The sequence below is a fragment of the Myiozetetes cayanensis genome, unplaced genomic scaffold (assembly GCF_022539395.1).
Source record: "Myiozetetes cayanensis isolate MyiCay16 unplaced genomic scaffold, myiCay2020 scf1, whole genome shotgun sequence".
Taxonomy (NCBI): Eukaryota; Metazoa; Chordata; class Aves; order Passeriformes; family Tyrannidae; genus Myiozetetes; species Myiozetetes cayanensis.
The window spans coordinates 27996142-28016681 of record NW_026086604.1 but is presented as its reverse complement, the minus strand read 5'-3'; positions in this window follow the sequence as shown (position 1 = coordinate 28016681).

Genomic DNA, 20540 nt, shown 5'->3' with positions numbered 1-20540 from the left:
GAACAAAAACTCTTACAGTGTGACACCCATCCCTATGCCTCATATCCTGTCTGCATGACATGCCTTCTGGAAGTGATGTTAGACTTGAAATGGTACATCTGCCTCAGTCGAGTTCAGGAGTGAGCTTCTAATAGCAAATGTCTTAATATCCCCCACATATCTCACTTTGGCTTGCACCACAGAGGAGGTTTGGAGCTGAAATTCCAAACTTAAACTGAAATGAATTTGAATTTAATTCCTTCTGGATGAAACTGAACAAGAAAGCATACTCTAGAAAAGCACCTGAATCAAATTAATTGCTGTTCAGCTCTCAGAAACGTAATGTCAGTGCTCACAACCAGGTAAGAATTAGTCCAAGGCAAAAATTCTTGGAATGCATTCAATGTGCACATTAAGTGGCATTTCACTACTCAGACCTTCTGGACAACAGTACTGGCTAATGTAGACATGTTAGCTACCACATCGGGAGAAACAGAAAGCCTTGGAGTACCCCAGGTGCTTCACCTAGGTGTCTGAGTCACCTTGCAATTGGGTTTCAAAGCACTAAATATTCCTTACAATAAATTCAATCAATCTTTATGGTGTAGAGAAGTGCAATTGCAAAGTATTCTACAGGCAATTTTTGTAAGTAATTTTTCTTGTAATTTCCATTACAGCTGCGAATAAAAACTTGCTCTTAATATTTTCATAGCAGTCTCCCACTTGAGCTGTTATCATGAAGTATGTTTTCCATCATGAAGTACTAAGGACAGCACAGCACAGATGGGACAGGTCATATAAAATTATTTAGGAAAAGGATCCTATTACTAAACAGTTGCCACGTTAAAAATTAGGAGAAAGGGTATGACAAGATTATCTTACAAAAAGGATGCAGAGGAAGATGTATTACTCCTAGTGAGATTTATTTAGGGTTTTTCCCCCTTAAAGTTGAGACTTAAGACACCACTAAAAACAAACAAACAAAACAAACAAACAAAACCCCAAAACAAACAAACAAAAACAACAAAAAAAAACCACAATAATTTTTAATTATAGAGAAGATTTCTTTTTTTCATAGGGTTCTGTAGAACTTCAGGAGACACCACAGAGAGGTATCCAAAGACTTCTCTGTACAACACTCCATCTAAGTGCAGTTGAAAACATAGAGTTATCTATCTAATGATCAAATGAAAAATTGCTCTGCTCTCAGGAACATAGTTTTTGAAGGAATTCCTAACAACGTCTCTTTGCTTTCTAATGTCACTCATGGAGGATGTTAGTTTAGGCTACAGCTGGCAACATAATTAGTTGATTAAGCAGAGTAATTCTGGAGTGCTCACTGATCTGATGCATGAGATCTAAGTACTGAAACATTTTGTTCCTCTAAAAAAAAAATGCTTCTCAAGTAAATGCACATGTACATACACCATAAAAAACACGTGGCCCTGCTGTGGCAATGTTCCAGGGATGCACCAATGCTTACGAGAAGCACCTTGTACCTAGCACTGGCATGAAACTGGAGTTCATATGACGACTCAGAACAAATTCTTCTGAAAAGTCTGCAAAAAAGGCATAAATATGCCTTACAGGGCAAAAAGATAATAGCCTATCACACCATTTTTTAGCAAAGGGTCACCACCCTCAGTGGGAACAAATAAATCATAAAAATGTTACAGTAAATGTCAGAAAAAAAAGAAATCTCCTTTCTTTAACTTCAGAGGCACCTTCCTCCTATGAAATCAAATGCTACTGACTCAACTGAACTTTTCAAATAAACTCTGTAAGCTCATCTCTGTTTTAATCAATACAATAATTTAAATTTTAAAGTAAAATTAAAGCAGCTGTGTGCTTCCCCTATCCCCTCATCAATAGGGAATTGGTTCCCTGGCAATGCTGAGATAGAATTTTCTACAAAATCCAATCCTATATGATAGATTTCTTGGAAAATTTCATATTGGTTATGATGAAGACTATTTTTTTGTATCTGTCTTCTCTCTCTCCAAAAGGAATAGTGAATAAATGAACTAAATAACATCTCTCTCAGCCCACCAGCAGTAGCAAGAGTTTTTGATTTTAACACAGAAAATTAAATTTTCTAAAGCTAAAGATTTTCACTCCAGATAAAACCTTTGCTTTGTTATTAAGACTTCTGGAGAAATGCAATCAAGATTTTCTGGTAATCTATAATTCCTGTTTACTGATATGTGAAAATTACCACAAATTTCTCCTCTGGGATGCTCATTTATTTCTACTGTTAATGCAAAAAAACTGCACAACTATTTATTCATCCACGTGGTAAATAGCCCGTGTTCAATCAACAATCCCTAATTAATATTCACAACATTTCTCTGAGGTTTTGTTTACTTCATCTTATCATCAAAAATTAATCCAAGATAGAAAAAAGGGATCAAGATTTCAACAGATTCATTAGTAAAGCTACAATTCTAAGCTGCACCTTCTTGACGCTTATGCCTATATACATTTGTCCAGGTGCCCAAGAGAGGACTAAGAGGTATTACCTCCCTTCTTGTCAAATATCCCATGAAAATTCAAGGATTGCCTACAAATCAGAAGCTTTCCATGTTGTTTTGGAAAAAGTAAGCATTTTTCCTCCTGTTTTCCTACATAGCTGTGGAAGATTAACTGCACTCATTGCTCTACACAAGGATACATGAAGACTAACTCCCCAAGTCCTACAGAGACATTTTTGACTAAACTACGTGGATAATGGTCTTCAGTAGAACAATGAATAAGGGTCTGAATCAGGGAGGGAAATTAATTTTATGTTAGCAAGGAGCTTCTGACCTCCTACTTTCTGGCAGCACCACATGTTCCAGCTCTGCAAAATGATTCAACAACTTTCTGGAAGCACAAGAACAGGCCATGCTCCAAAAAGGGAAATGAAGAAGACAGAAGAACCTGGGTTGTTTTATGATACCCTGAAAATCAGGATCCCATTGCAACACTAAGAGAAAACCTGAACACAGATGAAAGCTAAACCTGTAAAGAGATAAGCTCTCTGAAATGATAATATTATCGACATCAAACAGAGAAAAAGAGAAAAGACAAAACCAGAAGGATTGGTAAGCCCTTAAAAATTTTTCAAAAGAAGCTTGAAAGTAATCTCAAAAGCCATTTGCATGGATTACACAATGAAAATGTTTCCAAAGTACATGTAAAATAATGAAAAACACTAAGAACCAAGCAAAATACATAAAATATTTAATAAACTGGAAAGTACAGCAGAAACCAAGTTAAAAACAGCAAACTCACATGATGAGGTGCAAATTATCTGACAAGGATTTGATAGTCATGCTGTATTCAGGACTCAGCTTTTACTCAATCCCTGCCTTACCAAAGGGATTTTATTTTGTGTTTCTGGGCTTATTGCTATTAAAACCCACGTAACAATTTATATTTACATTGCACTTTGTGACTTGCGGCAAAAGATCTCTCACCACAGAGGTCTCAGGGGTGAGAGACATCCTTGTGCGTGTTTGAGGGCCTAGGAGGCATTTGCACTGAAAATGCTGTTATGTTTACAGCAGAGAGGAATGCTTGATATGGCCAAAGGGTTTTGGGCAGGGGGTCTGGGGAGAAAAGGAGCAAGAGAAGTCATTCCTGAAAGACCTTGGAGGGAAAGCAAAATCCTGAAAATGCCACAATGACTTGAAGAGTAACAGGGTTAATTTACTAACAGTTTAGTAATTGTCAGGCTTCAGTGAAAGGCACAGAAAACCTTCAAAATCCCTGTAAAAGGAGCCTGTTTTAAAGAGGTTGTCATGGCTGAAAAGAAAAATAATAGACTAATGGGACTAATTCTAAACCCAGCAGGTCTGGAGCTGAGGCCCCACAAAACAGAAAGGGAAAGCAATCATGTCAGATGAAAGAGAACATCTAAGGGGAGAATATTCTGCTGGGTACCGTCAAGTCAATTGTAGACTAATGCACATCTCTCATTGCTGTCACTAATTTAAACAGGCTGAACATTCAATCACTACTATATGTTATCTTTTTAGCTGAAGGTCAAACACATGGGCATTGAAACATTACCATTTCTCCTGTACATAGAAAAAAATCCGTGTGCCTACATTTGGTATGTAATATTGTCCTTTGTAACTAGAATGTTTATTTGTAACTGGAATTGAAGGACATACCTGAGGAAAAGAAAGCAGAAAATGCTTTGCTGGCAATCCCTATCCAATGAGTAGGAATACATATCAGCAAGGTATACTCCATTTCATAGACCTTCCCAGTGTGGACACACACTCCTGTGCCAGGGCTGTGGCCACCAGTGAGCAGTTCTTTTTACTGTGGATCCTATGATTATTTCTCATAAAACTATATGATGGAAAACGACAAAAGTCTCTATAGGGCTTTTCCAATATTTATGCAGCCCAGGATGCACACACTGAAAAAACCAAAAAAATCATGAATGAGAGTTATTAGTGGAAGACCACATCATAATTCTGTATCTCCAAAACAAGAGCTATCTCTGTTCTCTAAGTTTCTTAAAGAATCTACAATAATTTAGGTAGGAAGGAAAATACATCATCTAGGTGGACCTACCAGAGAAGGACCAGCTTCCAATTTAATGAGGTTGCTCAAGGCCATGTCCAAGAAAATTACATCTACAAGGATGGCAACTCATCAACTTTTCTTGGTAAATATTCCAGTGTTTCACATACTCATTGTGCAAAAATATTTTCTTTCTATCTATCTGGAAGATTTAATGGTTTTGTATTGAAAGTAAAAATTGCTAACTATGGTCTTTTCTGCATGCCAAATAAATATATGTAATCAAACAAATGCTCAGGTCTTTGCTAGAACTTGCAGTGTAACCTGGAATATAATAATACATTTTTAATAGGATATGCCTTGTCAAAAAAAAAGGAAAAAATTCAAGACTCTTCAGGATTTCTGAGTTCCTACTCGCTCAAATTGAAAAATGGGAATAGAGATGAGAGATCATAGCTTTCTATTCTTCTTTTTAAACTAAAATAAAAACAAAACAAAACAAAACAAAAAAAACCAAACCAAACAAACAAAAGCCACAACCAAACAAAACCCCTTGTTTGGATCCTTCCAAAAAAAAGTAGTTTAATGCACCCTGTTGCAGCTCCACATAGTACACACAGGATACACCCTATCCTTCATCAGCAATCACCAAACCTTCACTGAAGTATATTCAGATAATGGATTAGAAATTATTAAAGTTATAGTTAATTTTATATGTATCCTAGTGTCTTAAAAGAAACAGTTCTGCTGTGGACTGTGCAGCACAGAACAGCACAAGAGTTTCTGTCACATTTAAACAGTAATAAAGTACCACAGGCATGGACTGGTCAAGGAGGAAGAGAGGAGATAAGAGAATCTCAGATCTCAGTCTCCTGAATTCTGTCCCAGCACTGGGCTATCCACATCACAGACCCAGTTGCACTGGGCAGAGACCTGCTGTGGGGAGCTGAAGGCTGCAGTGAGGTATGCCTCCTCATCCCACACTTCAGCAGCACAAACGGAAAGAGGATCTTCATCACACACACACTGGGATCACCTTGTCCTCCTTCTCCCCTGCCAACCTGACCTGGGGCTGTGATGACCTCAGAGCCAGATGCCATTGGTGGAAAACCAAATAGTTGAAAGGGCAGAGAGAGACAGCCCTGGCACAGGAAAGTGCTACACAGCAAACAATAATTACTGTGGACTCGAGCAACATACAGAAATGTCCTTCTCAATGTGACTGGTTTTAACTAAAGTCATGACAGTACTTGGAGCAACCCTGTACAAGCCAATGCACATAATGGCACTGTGCCTCTTGTAGTGAAAAACAGTGAGTGATTCAGCAACTGCCAAACAAGCCAAGAGTACTGGGATTAAGTAAGACAATCTTTTTCTATAACTTCAACTATTTCTATAACTATATAACTATAGATGTTTCCTGTCCCATTATCAAATTTTTTTCCTCATGTTAAACTACCCTGAAGCCACTTTTCTTCCTCCTCTGGGAGCTCAATAGATTAATCGACCTTATTTTTTTAATAAGTGGGTTCTGTCCTTACAGCTGTTGATGTTTTCACCACTTCATGTTTCCTCAAGGACATTTACATAATAGTTCACTTGAGTTGTGCTCCAGCAGCTGAAGAAGGGCATGCCATGGTAAGTGGCCCACAATTACTTCTGTGATCTCTGACAGTGCTACAGCAGCCATTGCTATGTGGGTGGGATGAACACGTTTACTGGCAGTCTCAGGAAGAAACCTGCAAAATGGTTGTGTAAACACACATCATGGTCTTCTATCTTAAATTCAAAACCATTCAAAATGCTGACTGAACTAAGCATTTGTGTTTTTTCTTCAGTGTTAAGGTTATATGCATATATATAGAAACAATCTCATTTTATCCCATAAAAGGAGTGATACAATACAGGTCTAGGGCTATAATAGCATAAAAGCAGACATTGTCAGCCTTAAACAGTACTCTTTTTTTCTCTGTTTATCTCTCTAAGTCATACACATACGCTGCTCGGAGACTGAATCAATTGTGGTAATGGGAGTGGGAATGGCACCTGAGTACCTCATTTTGAAAAATACAGATTGCTCCTAACTTCTGAAAGGTGTAATACCACTCTCTCCCCATCCTGTCCCTCCCCCAAATACTGCAAGGATCCTGAATGGCTCCCATTCCTATTGAATGTGTGTCACTACCAATGCTCCCACACTACAGAATTTCCAAAGTATCTGCCAAAGGTTTCGAATGAACTCCAAATATCAAAGTGATACCCAGTGAGTATTGCACGGAATTTCATTTGGATTTGCTTTGAAGTGAAGACCTTCAGGCATGAAGCCCAGAGTTTCCTAAACATAGGGAAGTTTTCAGGAAAGATGACTGAAGTTTGCAATAAAAGGCAATGTTAGGTAAGCTTTCAGAAACCACTATAAGCAGTTCACAACATCGGTATGATAATGCTCTATTCTAAAAGTAAAACACCACTGTGTAAAGTGTAATCTTTCATATAAATCCAGAGTAAACCCATGGAAATATGTCTGCCAATTGCAGCTGGTCAGAGCCGCCACATATGGCTTTATGTCATTCAGGGAGTCAACAAACTGACTTTAAAAAATTCTGCTGAGAAAGCAGTGGAGCTGCTGAGCATGACAATTAATTGCTTCCAGTTCAATAAGATGAGGGAAATAAACACAGGAGACCTGTGGAAGCTAAGCCTCGCATCCATCTCAGGATGTTCAGCAGCTAATTTTTCGGGATGCTGCTGCCAAAACATCTCTTCAGAAATCATCTCTGCAAACCTTGGCCAAGGAAGTTGCTAACTCCATTTCCTACTGGGGATCCTACTCTCAAGTCAAGTCCTGAGAGTTGGTAATTGTGCTCATCAACAGCAGTGAAAGAACTGCAGTGCAGCCAGGCCTCCCCTCCTCCCGAGCTCCTGTTCCTGCTTGCTCACGGACTCCCACTGTACAGGGCCGTGTCTGTTTCCAGCTCTTCAGCAGAGCACAGAAAGGCAGCTTTCCTCCTGCTGAGTGAACAATACATGCTCCCTGACCAGGTCTTGGCTCTTTGCACCAATATCTACAGCCGGTAGGGCTTAACTCAAGCTTGTTCATGGCATGCAATACTTTGGTTTGAAAGCTGGCACCCTAATGTGCAGAGGATTTATGGCACATGAGTCTGCATAACAGAATCACACTGCTATTCCAAGAAATTGGACCCAATCTCATCCCGACTAAGCTAGTGGTAATTTCCATAATTAATGCATTAGGAACAGTCCTCGGGAACTATGCTGAAATGTAATTTTCCATTAGCCTCCACAGGGCGGCGGTTTTACAATGTGACGATTATTCAAATATCGCTTCATTGTAAGAATTACAGATTTAAGTTATGTCATGGGTTTTGACATTTGATAAATTCATGATACATTTTACTACATGTTCCTGCTTGGGTGTTGATATACAAAATCTCATAAATGCAACAAAATACAATAAAACTTTTGACTTAAGTTTATTAATTGGGCGATTAAACTGTCACACAAGATTTGTTTGTCCTTTGTAAATTAGTAGCTCAAACCTCACAATTTATAAGCAGAGCAAATAATGAAACAAAAGGCTCAGCTCACTATAAAAACCACTAAGCTTTTGTACAAGGCCAAAGCAGCCATGGAAAATTGATTTTCCACAGCTTACTTAGTCTTGAATAGGCACTGCTTTGTAAAAAATTTTTATTGAGTGAAGCCAAAACTCATTATAGCTTAGACCATTAGGAACAACGTGTGTTTGCTCCATTATTTTTAATGCCATCAACATCACATTTTAATCTCATGTATTAAAGGGGGAAGATCTTGAAGATGTATTTGGATTTTATTACCAGGGTAAAAGAAGGGGACTATGATAGATCTTTGGTAAAATGTGGACCATGGGAGATGGAAAACAATTATACATTAATTCTCACAGGATGAACTGTGAGTAAAGAGCAGGTTCAAGGTAAAGTGAAGCAGCACTTTTTGTACAGTGTATCATTATGGAACTCATTATTACTGAACCGGAGGACAGCCAACATATAAATGGCACTAGACAAATGTGAGTAATGGGACATTACGCACAGCATTCCAGGTGCTGCCTAAGTGATCTCTTGACCAGTGATTTCTAGAAACTGGGAAGCCCTGAACAACATGGTCTTTCCTCAGAATCTGGCCTCCCTGTGGGAAGCAGGTTGAACCAGAGACCTCCTGAGATGCCTTCCAACCTGAATTATGGTATATCTCTTTATACATGCGCTCATCTCACATTGTTAACAACCTGGCTGGTATAAAAAAAAAGTTAGAGGGCTACATGGACATTTGACTTTTGCTGGTATGGAAGATTTTACACTGTGTAATAAACAAAATTGTGTCACCCAATCCAAGATATATTAAAGTCAGCAGTCTTCAGTAGCTTCTCTAGTCATTAAACTGGTCTAGTTAATATTTCCAGGATTAGCGCAAAGAAATTCATCCAGAGCATACTCCATACACCTGAATAATAATAATTTAGGGACTGGGCAACCTGCATTTTATAATCAATACAATTTCTGATCCATGCAAAAACCAACAGCTGCTCAGCCAGCTTTTGGCAGAGACCCGATCTCATGGAGTCACAGTGCTTAAACAGAGAGTTGCCACTTGTGATCACCTAATCTGATCTGCTTTTCACAGGCCATTACCTTTGTACTGAGCTACGTAACGTTGTATTTGACTTAAATTCATCTTCCAGCATGACATCCCATCTTAATTTGCAAATGAGAGATGGGGAATCCATCTCTTCCCTTCATCATGTCCTTCAATGATTAATCACTCTTCCTGTAAAAAATGGGCATAGAATTTCTAATTTTAATTTGGCCAGTGACAGCTTCCAGCCATTGCTTCTGTAGTACTCGGAATTTTCTTATTGTGAATATGCTCCCGCATTTTAATGAGGTCACCTCTGAGCCTTGCTTTTAATTCACTAACATGCCAATTTCTTTATTTCTCATGGGATGAGGTATTTCTTACAGCTCATGAATCATTTTAGTAGTTTTTTCCCTTGCACTTTTAAATCTTTGAACCATTATAAAAATATGAATATGAACAAGATACAATATTCCATTTCTGTGCAGATAAGTATGACATTTCCACACTTCTACCAGGAATCTGTTTGTTAATGGGCATCCTACCATTGACTGGAGCATACAAACTGGATTCCTCTGGATGAAATAAACCCATATTAGAGGACTGACAGTTACTATATGAGAGACCTTTTTTTATACACAAAGGTTTTGCTGAACATCAAGATTCCCGAGTAAAAAAAACCAAATTTTTATTGGAACCTTCTGATTATCAAACTGTGGCCTTTTGAAAGTCATATTACTATCTGATCTCAGTTTCCATAACTATAAAATTGGAACAAAATCTTGTTAACCATGGCACACCAAAATCCTTGCTGTAATACTGTCATATCAATTCTGTACTTCACCACAACTGAAATTTTCAAATAATTATGCCACATTAGTGGGTTTGTTCAGCATGGAGAAGAGAAGGCTTCAGGGAGATCTTATAGTAGCCTCGCAGTACCTAAAGAGGATTGCAACAGAGCTGGAGAGGGACTTTTAAAAAGGGTATGATAGGACAAGGGGGAATGTTTTTAAGCTGAAGGATGGTAGGTTTAGATCAGATAGTAGGAAGAAATTCTTTATTGTGAGGGTAATGAGACACTGGAACAGGTTTCCCAGGAAGTTGTGGATGTCCCACCCCTGAAACTGTTGAAGGCCAGGTTGGATGGGGCTCTGAGTGACCTGATCTAGTGAAAGGTGATCCTGCCCATGACAGGGGCGTTGGAAATAGATGATCTTTAATGTCCCTCCCAACCCAAATCATTATATGATTCTATGAAAAAACATTTTTATGCAAAAGTTCTTTCTTCTACAGGGGCTATTCAAAGCAACTTCTCAGCCTGTAAAACCACGATATACATATGAAAAGCTTTTATTCTAATGCTACAGTGGTGAGATAGGTGGCTACTGAGATAAAAAACAGGCACAGGCTGCACTGTATTAATTCAAACCTACTGTGTTTTGCAAATTTTAGCTCATTTTAGAATCACTGTTGCCATAATTGATGTTTAATAATGCCAATTTAAATGCATTACTAAATTGAAAATCCTGGCTCTCCAAAATGTGCCTTATTTACTTTTGAAATCATTCCTTTTTGGAATAAAGATACATGGTTTCTCAGAAATTATGGATGCTGCATTCCTTTTGCTGTTCAGGATTCTTATCCTCCTTTCAGACAATTGAATTTTTTCCATTTGTAAAATCTATTACCAGCAGAAGGACTGCAAGTAAAACCCAATGACTGGAATGAAAGTTGTTTTGGCAACACAGGAATACTTTATTGATCCATATTAATACCCAGGACTTTAAAAAAAAAAAAAAAAAAAAAAAAGGTGCATTTATTTAGGCTTAGAATTTAAGTAATATCATGAAAAAACTCACAAGGTATATAAATCCATTATATTCTCACAATAGATATCAGTAAGATACACTCTTTAACTTGAACCAATTTGATCTTTTGATTTTTGGAAATGCCCTAAATAAATATGACCACACTAAATGCCTAAAGACCAATTAACCAGAGAGGCTGAAAAAAACAATAGCAAGTACAGCATCTTTATCGAAAGAGGCACTTTCTAGGCAGGACCTACTTTAAATCAGATTTGAAGCTGCATTTTTAAGTAATCTAAACAGGAGCATTAAACTGATGCTAAAGATATGAAAATACTAATAAAATTTTTGATTTCATAAATAATTATTTGCAGAATTACTCTGAGAAAGTAATAGACCTTTCTAGGCTTAAAAATTTATGAACTGATGACATCCTATTGACTGGAGCATTTACTGCACCTTCAATAGGTCTAATTAATGAAACTGTTCACAGAATTAAACATAGGACTTAGCAGAATGACCCTACGCCCTGGTTCTTTGCAAAAATTTCCACATTCAAACATTTTCATGCTCATGTAGTGGCCTACTGAGGAGCCTACAACTTGCCCTAGTAAAGTCAGAGAGTGTTTCTCATTAACTTCAATTATCTTATGCTTACCTACATATGAATATAAAGGTACTTAGGAGACATGTAAATCGCAGGATCTGATCCTTGATGATGCAATACTGCTAAAAATCTGATGTAAAAGAACACTCCGTTTGTTTCTTCTATCAGTTAAATGTAAATCATTGTTATAGAAATTAATATGTGGAAAAATAAATTTGTTATTTTTGCAAATAAAATATGTATTTTAATATGTTCCAATACAAACTTATAGATCCAGACACTGTCAGTCTAACATAAACAGAAAACAACAACCTGGAAGGCAGAGTCTTAAAAGGATCTGCAAGTTCCAGTGGAGAAATGGCATGAGCTCATAAAAGCAACTACATTACGACAAGAAAAGCCAATACAGTTTTTAAATATGTTTAAAGAAATGAGTAAAAGCAGAGAGGCAGTTTTAGCTTGTTGCTGAGGTCAGTTTAGAATAATGTGTTCCTACTACCTTTGCTTTTAAAAAGATGTTTAATAAAAGGACAGAAATGTAATAAGAAGAGACATAAAGCTAAGACCTAAGATAATGCCTCAAAGCAAGAAGCTTCAGGGACCAGATCATCTTGGTTTTTCAAGAAAAGGACTGAAAAGAGACTGGAAACTAAAACAGAAAAAGACACTAATAAAATCAGAAGATGGACTCAGAAGGCAGAGAAATTAAAAGCTAAACATTTTTCATAAAGATTAGTGGATTTTTTATCTCTTCCTGAATTGTGTATTTGCTCAATACAGGAAATAAAGAGAATGTATGATTTACTATTCCGTTCTGTTCATCTGCAAAGGTAGAAAAGTCAGTGGAGCAAGGATTTCAGCTAAAGGAGAGCAAAGTTTTCTGGCTCAGTGAATCCTGTCCCCAGAATTTCACTGCTAGCCAAGCATCTAACAAGCACTTTTGAAGATCCACATCTTGAAAGGGTAGAATTTAATCATTACCTAACTATTCAATCTGTAAATCCAAAAGCCTAAAGTTGTCATTTTCAAAGTCACATTGCTATATTCATAGTACCCTCTGCATATGGCATGATCTCATGTCAGATATACACTGAAATATTTTAACAGAACAGCATAAAATGGAGATAAGTTTACAGCCTTAGTTTTTTGGGGGTTTCTGAGCTTCAGTCAGCATCACAATGTTACTTATACTTTAGAGATGTGAGAGAAGGACAGTAAAAGGTTTTGGGCTAGCATCCGGATTTTCTACTGAAAACCATCACATAAATGTGGTATTCTAAATTTTGAAATTTTGGGTAATGAAATATTTATAATTCTAAAATACACTTTACTCTAAAAGCTACCAGCCTTTGGAAGCTGGCAACCTATAGCAGCCCACAGAATACAACTGTGGATGGCAACAGGAATACATATTCATCTGCCAGTGCAGATTCCTATTTGAATCTTCCCTAGAAAATGATTGCTTCACTCTTCTGCTTTCAACCTCATTTGGTCCCCAGGAACTTCCCTCAATCACCTCTCTTTTCTCCCTTCAGATAAAAAGAGCTTTTATGTGTTGAGTGATGCTATAGTCTGTAGATTACCAACACTATGACCCATCCAGACTTGTCTATAGACCCCCTACTCTTGAGGAATAAGTTTAACAAAGATGAGTGGCAAATTTTGCACTTAGGATGGGGCAAACCTGGTTGTTAGTTAAGATTGGGGAAGGAAAGGCTGGAGAGCAGTGCCACAGAAAAGGCCCTGGGATCCTGGTCGATGGTAAGCTGAATAGGAGTCAGCAGTGCCCTGGCAGCCAGGAGGGACAACCCTGCCCTGGGGGGCATCAGGCAAAGCACTGCCAGCCAGCCGAGAGAGGTGATTGTCCTACTCTGCTCTGCACTGAGGTGGCCTCACCTGGAATATTTGTGCAGTTTTGGGCACCACAATATAATAAAGATTTTAAGCCATTAGAGAGTGTCCAAAGGAGGCCAACAAAGATGGGGAAGGGCCTCGAGGAGAAGCCATATGAAGAGCAACTGAGGTCACTTGGTCTGTTCAGCCCAGAGAAGAGGAGACTGAGGGGAGACCTCATGGCAGTGACAACTTCCTTGTGAGGGGAAGAGGAGGGGCAGGCATTGATCTCTCCTCTGTGGTGACCAGTGACAGGACCCAAGGGAATGGCCTGAAGTTGTGTCAGTGGAAGTTTAGGTTGGATATTAGAAAAAGGTTCTTCACCCAGAGAGTGGCTGGGCACTGGAACAGGCTCCCCAGGGAAGTGATCACAGCACCAAGCCTGACAGAGTTCAAGAAGCATTTGGGCAATGCTCTCGGGTACATGGTGTGATTCTTGGGCCTATCTTGTGCAGAGCCAGGAGCTGGACTATATGATCCTCATGGGTCCTTTCCAACTCAGGAGATTCTATGATTCTATGATATAGCAAGTCCACTCAAACCCCCACACTATAAAGAATTTTTTAACGACTTTAAGTTTAAAAACAAGCATGAAAATGCACTCTTAGCCAGTCTCATTAAGCAGCTGAACTGGAAGCTTCCATCTAATGTATTTTCATGTTTTCTTATTACAATGGCTGTGTACCATGGAGCCATTGACAAAAGTGGACAGATTTTTCATTTTCTGTCCCAAGTTAGAGCTCTTACATGACTTGAATCTAATAGTATTTGCCTGAATAGGAAATCAGAAATCAGACAGGAATTTTTCAGCCCTAGAAAAGATAAAAGTGAGTTACTGCTTTAATTGGCTGTTGAATTAGCTCATATGAATAATAGCTTATGGTCTTTTCAAGTTCTATGGTTTAATAAGACTCCTTTTTACTTCTTTGTTGTAAGATTTACTGGAAAAGATTCATTCCCTCTCTGAACATAGTGATTACATTCAAACTTCAGACATGAAAAAAGAAACAGCTATGCAAAGCAAAAAGTATAATTAGTATAAGCTGCTGGGAGCCCAGGTTTTTTACCTCCTTCTCCATGTGTGCCATGTGACAGAAACTGAGGGAGCACTTTGTGACATGGGATTGTACTAGGCAGGATTTGCAGAGCTGCATAGAAAAAGACAAAAGGGGACAAAACAGATATATGTGAGACAGCAGAATCATCACCCGTGTCACAGAGCTGGAACTCAGGTGGCACATTGGCTTTTGTTAGTTCAGAGTTGAACTAACAAATGTGGGGGGAAATTTTATGTTATTCAAAACCTAAATTACTTCTGAGACCCAGATCTATACTACCTATGAGCAGACACTACCAAAAACCCACTTTGTGTATATAAATTATCAAAACAAAAGGTCAATACAAAAGGAAACCATTATTTTTTGAGAGTTACTAAGCCCGCAGCTCCCTACCTACATGAACTCTACTATAACACCATTTTCCTTGCAAATAGTAGCATTAAAGATATTTATTTATCCTCCAACCAGTACAAGTTGTTAATGCATTGCCACTATTTTCCATGGCACAAATTAAATATCTACCTAAACACTATTCAGTCTTAACGTACCTACCCATACTGCTCAGAGGCAGTGACTATATGGGGCACAGTTTGGAGCAAGTCCCCATGAGATAAGAACCTCCAAAAACTCCACCACCTTCTACCCTCAGCACTCTCTTGGAAATCTATCCTGTACAAGGGTGATAACATTCTGTATCTATGTTACAGTGTTTAATTGCTATTTTTACATAGGACCACTGCTACATTCACCAAACAGCTAATCAATACTTTACTTTCACCTCATAATTCACTTTGTGGCCTGTGCTTTGTTTAGTACCCATTATTCAACTTTGTTATGATGGCAGAAATATTAATTTCCTCCAGAGTTTCTCAGTGCTTCTCATCACTTCAACAACTGAGTGCTGCACAAAAGCAAATTACTCTAGCTTCATAAAAATCCACTGTGGCAAAGAAAGCTACTATTGCTCTTCAAAACACAGGGCAAGGAGGCACAGAAAAGGTAGAGGTATTCACTGATTTTAGATCTCATATCTGAGGCACCGGAGACGTAATTTAAAAGTATTTAATGATATTTCAAACACAGATGTTGCAGCATCAGTTGCAGGTGTGACTGTTCAGCAAATTGGATTTAGGACTCTAAAAGGGGTCATTAAAAATTAGATAATTAGAAGCTATTAGACTATTAGAGGTTCCACACACAGAGATCACAGAACTGGTTTAAGTGTCTATATTAGCACTAGACAGGAAAAGCATCTTTTCTGCAAAAGTGCATTATTTCAATCACATGACCTTTCTTTCCCCTCCCTTCCTTTACTCATTAATGATTTCCCAGCTCAAGCAATAAATGAGGCAGGAGCCACAAAGGCATCACTTGTCTCTCCTGCACAGCCCAAGTACATCCCTAGAGCAGGTCAATCCTGCAGAGAGCCAGATATCCTGCATCAAAACAATATGTGATCACCCATGTATCATAAGGGGACCAAATTAAGGTTGCCCAGCAACCAACTCCCCACATTATGCCACAAATCCCTGTCCTTCATCTCTTCAGCAAACACATGCCAGGCCTTGTCTCACAACCCTACCCTTTCTCTTGTCTGCTTCTGTGACCCTAATTACCCACACTCCCAAAGGCTTCTTCATTGCTGTTTCTTTGTCCAGCCACTACCCATTTTCCCTCATTACTCCAGTTGTTGCCCTGTCTTTGTGTTCTTCATAATTAGCATTTAGTTCATCCCATTTTCCTATTTCCTTGACCAGCTCTCAGTGCCAAAAGATGAGGCAGACACTGCTGGAAAAAAAAAATAATGGGCATGCAATACTAAAAATGTCAAATAAAGATAATGAAGTCTGGCAAAGCTGTGAGCAAAAACAGTTGTTAAATAAAATTTCCTGTAAACTTTTTAATGCACTAAGAGCAAGATTAGAAATAAAAAAGTTCTCCTACGCTTTATTCTCAAAGTGGGTTTCTGCTACTGTTTCCTTCTAAATGTGAATTTCACTCAACTAATACCTTCAGTCTGTTTTATCCATCTTAAGCATATTTTTACTTTATCATCATCTGGTGTCTAAATCACTGAATAAATCAAAATAAATTTTAGTTGAAAAAAGAATAGATGATATCAAGAACTGGATCTTTATTTGAGAGCCAACAATTACATAATACTTATTGTCTGAAAACATATCTATAAATATGCCTGACTACATAAAGAAAAATGGTCTAGAATATACTTTGAGCATCAAATGGTTGGTTGGTCTTCTCCAAGGTGTGGGAGACAAAAGCCATAATGAAACAGCTGATAACCAGCCAACAGTCACAAGAAATTTAGTCAATCCAAAGAAGAGCAAAACCAGCAAGTTAAAATAGCTGTGCACCTTCTCACTGCAAACAGTAAGGGAGACAGAGCTAAGTGCTTAAAATAAACAAAAGATGCCTCTTTACACAGCAAGGAGCCATCCTGTGGAACCTATTGACATGGGACATTGTGGATACCTTAGAAGAAAAAAAGATCCATCAAGGGTTACTGAGTACCAAAATTGTATCAGGCAGTCAGGCACTGCAATTATCCCTGAGGGAGTATGACACGTGCTTCACCTACTCTCAGCCTTCCCCCGAAGTTCACCTACAACCAGTGATGATAAAGAGAAGCTGGACTACTAGAGGATAACTAAATGTGAAGAGACCAAAGGAAGGCCTAAAACTGCATCTGGGATGAGAATAATGGGAGCTTGCCCTCTGCTGCTGCTCCTACGCCTGTATTTGTGGGTGCTCTTCCTACACAGTTTCCCATTTCAGACACAGCTCACCCCTTACCAAAAATAAAAACTAAAATAAAAAAAAAAACAAAACACACACACACAAAAAAAACCCCAAACAAAAAAACCCACACCAACAACACAGGAACATGGAAGTGGAAACAAGGAGGCAGGGAGAGTAGGGAAGTGGAAACAAGGAGGCAGGGAAAGTAAAAGCATTCCAAATTTAGGGATTCATAGGGGGACATCAAGGAGAGCATCTCTAACTGCATTTGTTGAGCACACTGAATGTGAATGCATGTAAGGATGTGGGGAGGATGCCTGCTGGTGGCCTACCCAGAGATGGGTCAGGATGAGAAAACTAAAACAGTTCCAGAGGCACTGAGATTCCCCTCCAATGTGCCCCATTGAAGATCTGATGATGAGGGGTTCACCCGAGGTAAGAACGTTACTGACTAGAAAATCCTGTTATCTGGTGGGGCCTTGGAAGGGGAGGAATATGCAATTTACAGGCTACTGGATAGATGGCCCCTTGGTCTGATTCCACACAACAGTTCTCATGGTCTCATGCACATGCTGTCCTCATTCAGAATGACACAACTGGTTTCCACCTCAGTTTGCCCAGTCTTCCCCCACCAGGCCTATAGTGGTTTATGTATTTACAGCACAGCACAGATGTGTTAGTGTAAACACACTGGATGCAACCAGGCCACTCCCATCATGTGGCCTCACACAGCTCTAGCTCACATCTCATGGACAAAGCTGTTGAGGGAGATCTCATTATGTCCAATTCCCATGCTAGCGTTAAGTAATTGGTTACAAATTTCTGGGAAAATAATAATAATTAAAAAATTTTTTTAAAATCCACAAATATCCTAATACAGCTTCCCCGTGATGATCCTGAATGCTGCTGAAAGGAAATATCATGTGCAGCCATGCAAGTATAAAAGCCTGCATGAAACCAGGCGAGTGCTAAAGCTGCACTATTCCTACGTGTGTATGGAATGAGCAGCAACTGAAATCACTAACGGTGACATTGTTTGCAGCTGGCTAATCAAGCCACTTCCAAGCTTAAACAAGATGATTTTTAGACAGGCTGTGCCTAGTAAAAAAAAAGCATAATTTCAGAAGCAGAGAAATGCCAGTGGAAATGTAACAGCACTTTACTGCTTTATAACTCAAATATTCCATAGGGAAATATAAGATAGAATTCAAGAAAAAAAATGGTAACCATGTTTCAGATACAAGGCACAGTTATACATACGTATCTATGCTCTTTCTTTCTCCCTGTGCATTCAGTACACAGCTAATCTTTTCAGCTGCTTGGTATATTTATACAGTTTTACAGAAAAAAAAAATCAGAAAAAGTTACCAAAAAAAAGCCAAAACATTACAAAGATTATGAAAATCCCACATGCATATATTTGTAGTCTTTTCTTTCTAAATTTCCCAAGAAAATATGCAGGATTTAGCTGCTAACTGAAACACAGACTATGCTAACATCTTCTAATCTATACTTCATCTGCTGTGAAGAGTGAGGATAGACAAAAGATTTTTTCACCCATGTTAGGAAGATAGTCCGGCAAACAGTCTTGCAAGAAAATCTTTATTGTACCCATGCTTTCAAGGACAAAGAGGACTGTGTCAAGGTTCTCTTTTATGAGAACAGAATGAAAAAAAATATCCAGTAGTGTTCACCAAGGGAGTATTATCCATCTTGTTATGTATGTAGAGAGAATCTGGTGGATTGTTTATAATTAAGTATATAATTAAAAATTGTATAATTATATAAATGCATATGAAGAGTAATCAAGGTTGCATAGGCACCATTTTTTGACTTTTGAAAACTTCATCATACAGAATGAACAATATCTTTTATCATAGGTTTTGGTGAAGGCTTGGAAGTAAGAGGGATGTAAACAAAATAATCATTAATTAATTACTAATTAATTTTCTAAAATTGCACAGACACTAAGAGAAATCACTCCAGAAGGCCTAAAGAAGCAGAAATGGAAAAAAAAAATATCAGCCCCCTCTAAAAAAGGTCCATTACATTTCCTGATGACAAAGGCTAAGTGTAAACAAGTCTTGCAGAAGTCAGTAAGAAAAAAGCTGACTTTCCAAGTTATTTAAGAAAACTAAACCAGGCTGCACAGCCTCACAGCCTATGTGGCACAGACACATAGCACAGGCAGACAGTAGGAGATTCATGACCTACTCCCATCTTTGTGATGCATAGTATTTCAATGCCAATGCAATTCATTTTCTTAGCAGCAATTGTCTTCAAAGTGCTGCACAAACATTTTTCTTTCCAGTACCACCTCCCTTTCTCCCTTGTCTGAAATGGGGTAAAAAGTAAAACCCTTTCTTAGCAAATGGAGAAAAGAACAAATGGGGGAAATTAACAAAATATTTTCAATCATCTGTCCAACAAAAGTGGGATGAAAGCCACAGTTAGGTAGCCACCGACCTGGAGGTAAGCTGGGCTGCAAATGCATTTTAGTGTCAATCAAGAAAAGGCCCAGACTGTGAAAGAAAAAAAGTCCTAGCCTTGCTAGGATATGCTGGAGTTTAATTCATGCTCCAGTAAAATTTATATGAAACAAAACATCAAAAGGTGGCAGTCAGTGGGACAGAAATGATGTATGGAGTGTCTGGTAACTGCTCCTGTAAATGCCAAGCTTTGACATGACAGTGATTGCCAAGCAATTTCTTGCATCACTTTCTCGGCATTACCCGCCGTAGGAGCCCAGTAGCAGCTTCCTGGGGGAGAACCGAGCTGTGTCCATCCCCCCACCACCGTCCCGGCCTGACAACCTCCGCCGGCTCCCTCGGGGATGCGAGGAGTCCAGGTCTGGGGCACCCGGGGGTCGAGCAGAGGCGCCACTCCCGGCCGCGAAGGGAGCAGGGAAGCGCTCCTACCACTGCTGCTGCCGCAGGGAAGCGGGAAGCGAGGTCCCTCCCGCAGGAGAGGCTCTGCCGGCCGCCCCGTGCCGCTGCTTTAGCTCGGAGAACAAGAAAATCAGAACTAAATAGAAGAGAGAGACGCTGGGGCGGGTTCGCCTCCTTACTGGGCGTGCCGGACGGGGGATGGGGAGCCGAGCAGAGATGTACTGTGTCAGCGCTCTGCCGGTGTCACCCTCTCCCCGGCAGCTGAGCCTCGCGGAGCCAAGCCGAACCCCGATGCCGTCCCGTGTTGGGAAGGCAGCATGGACACGGGAAGCAACGGAGCCGGGCGAGGCCAGCACCACGACCCTCACTCGCGGGGGAAGGGGGGGCAGCCGCA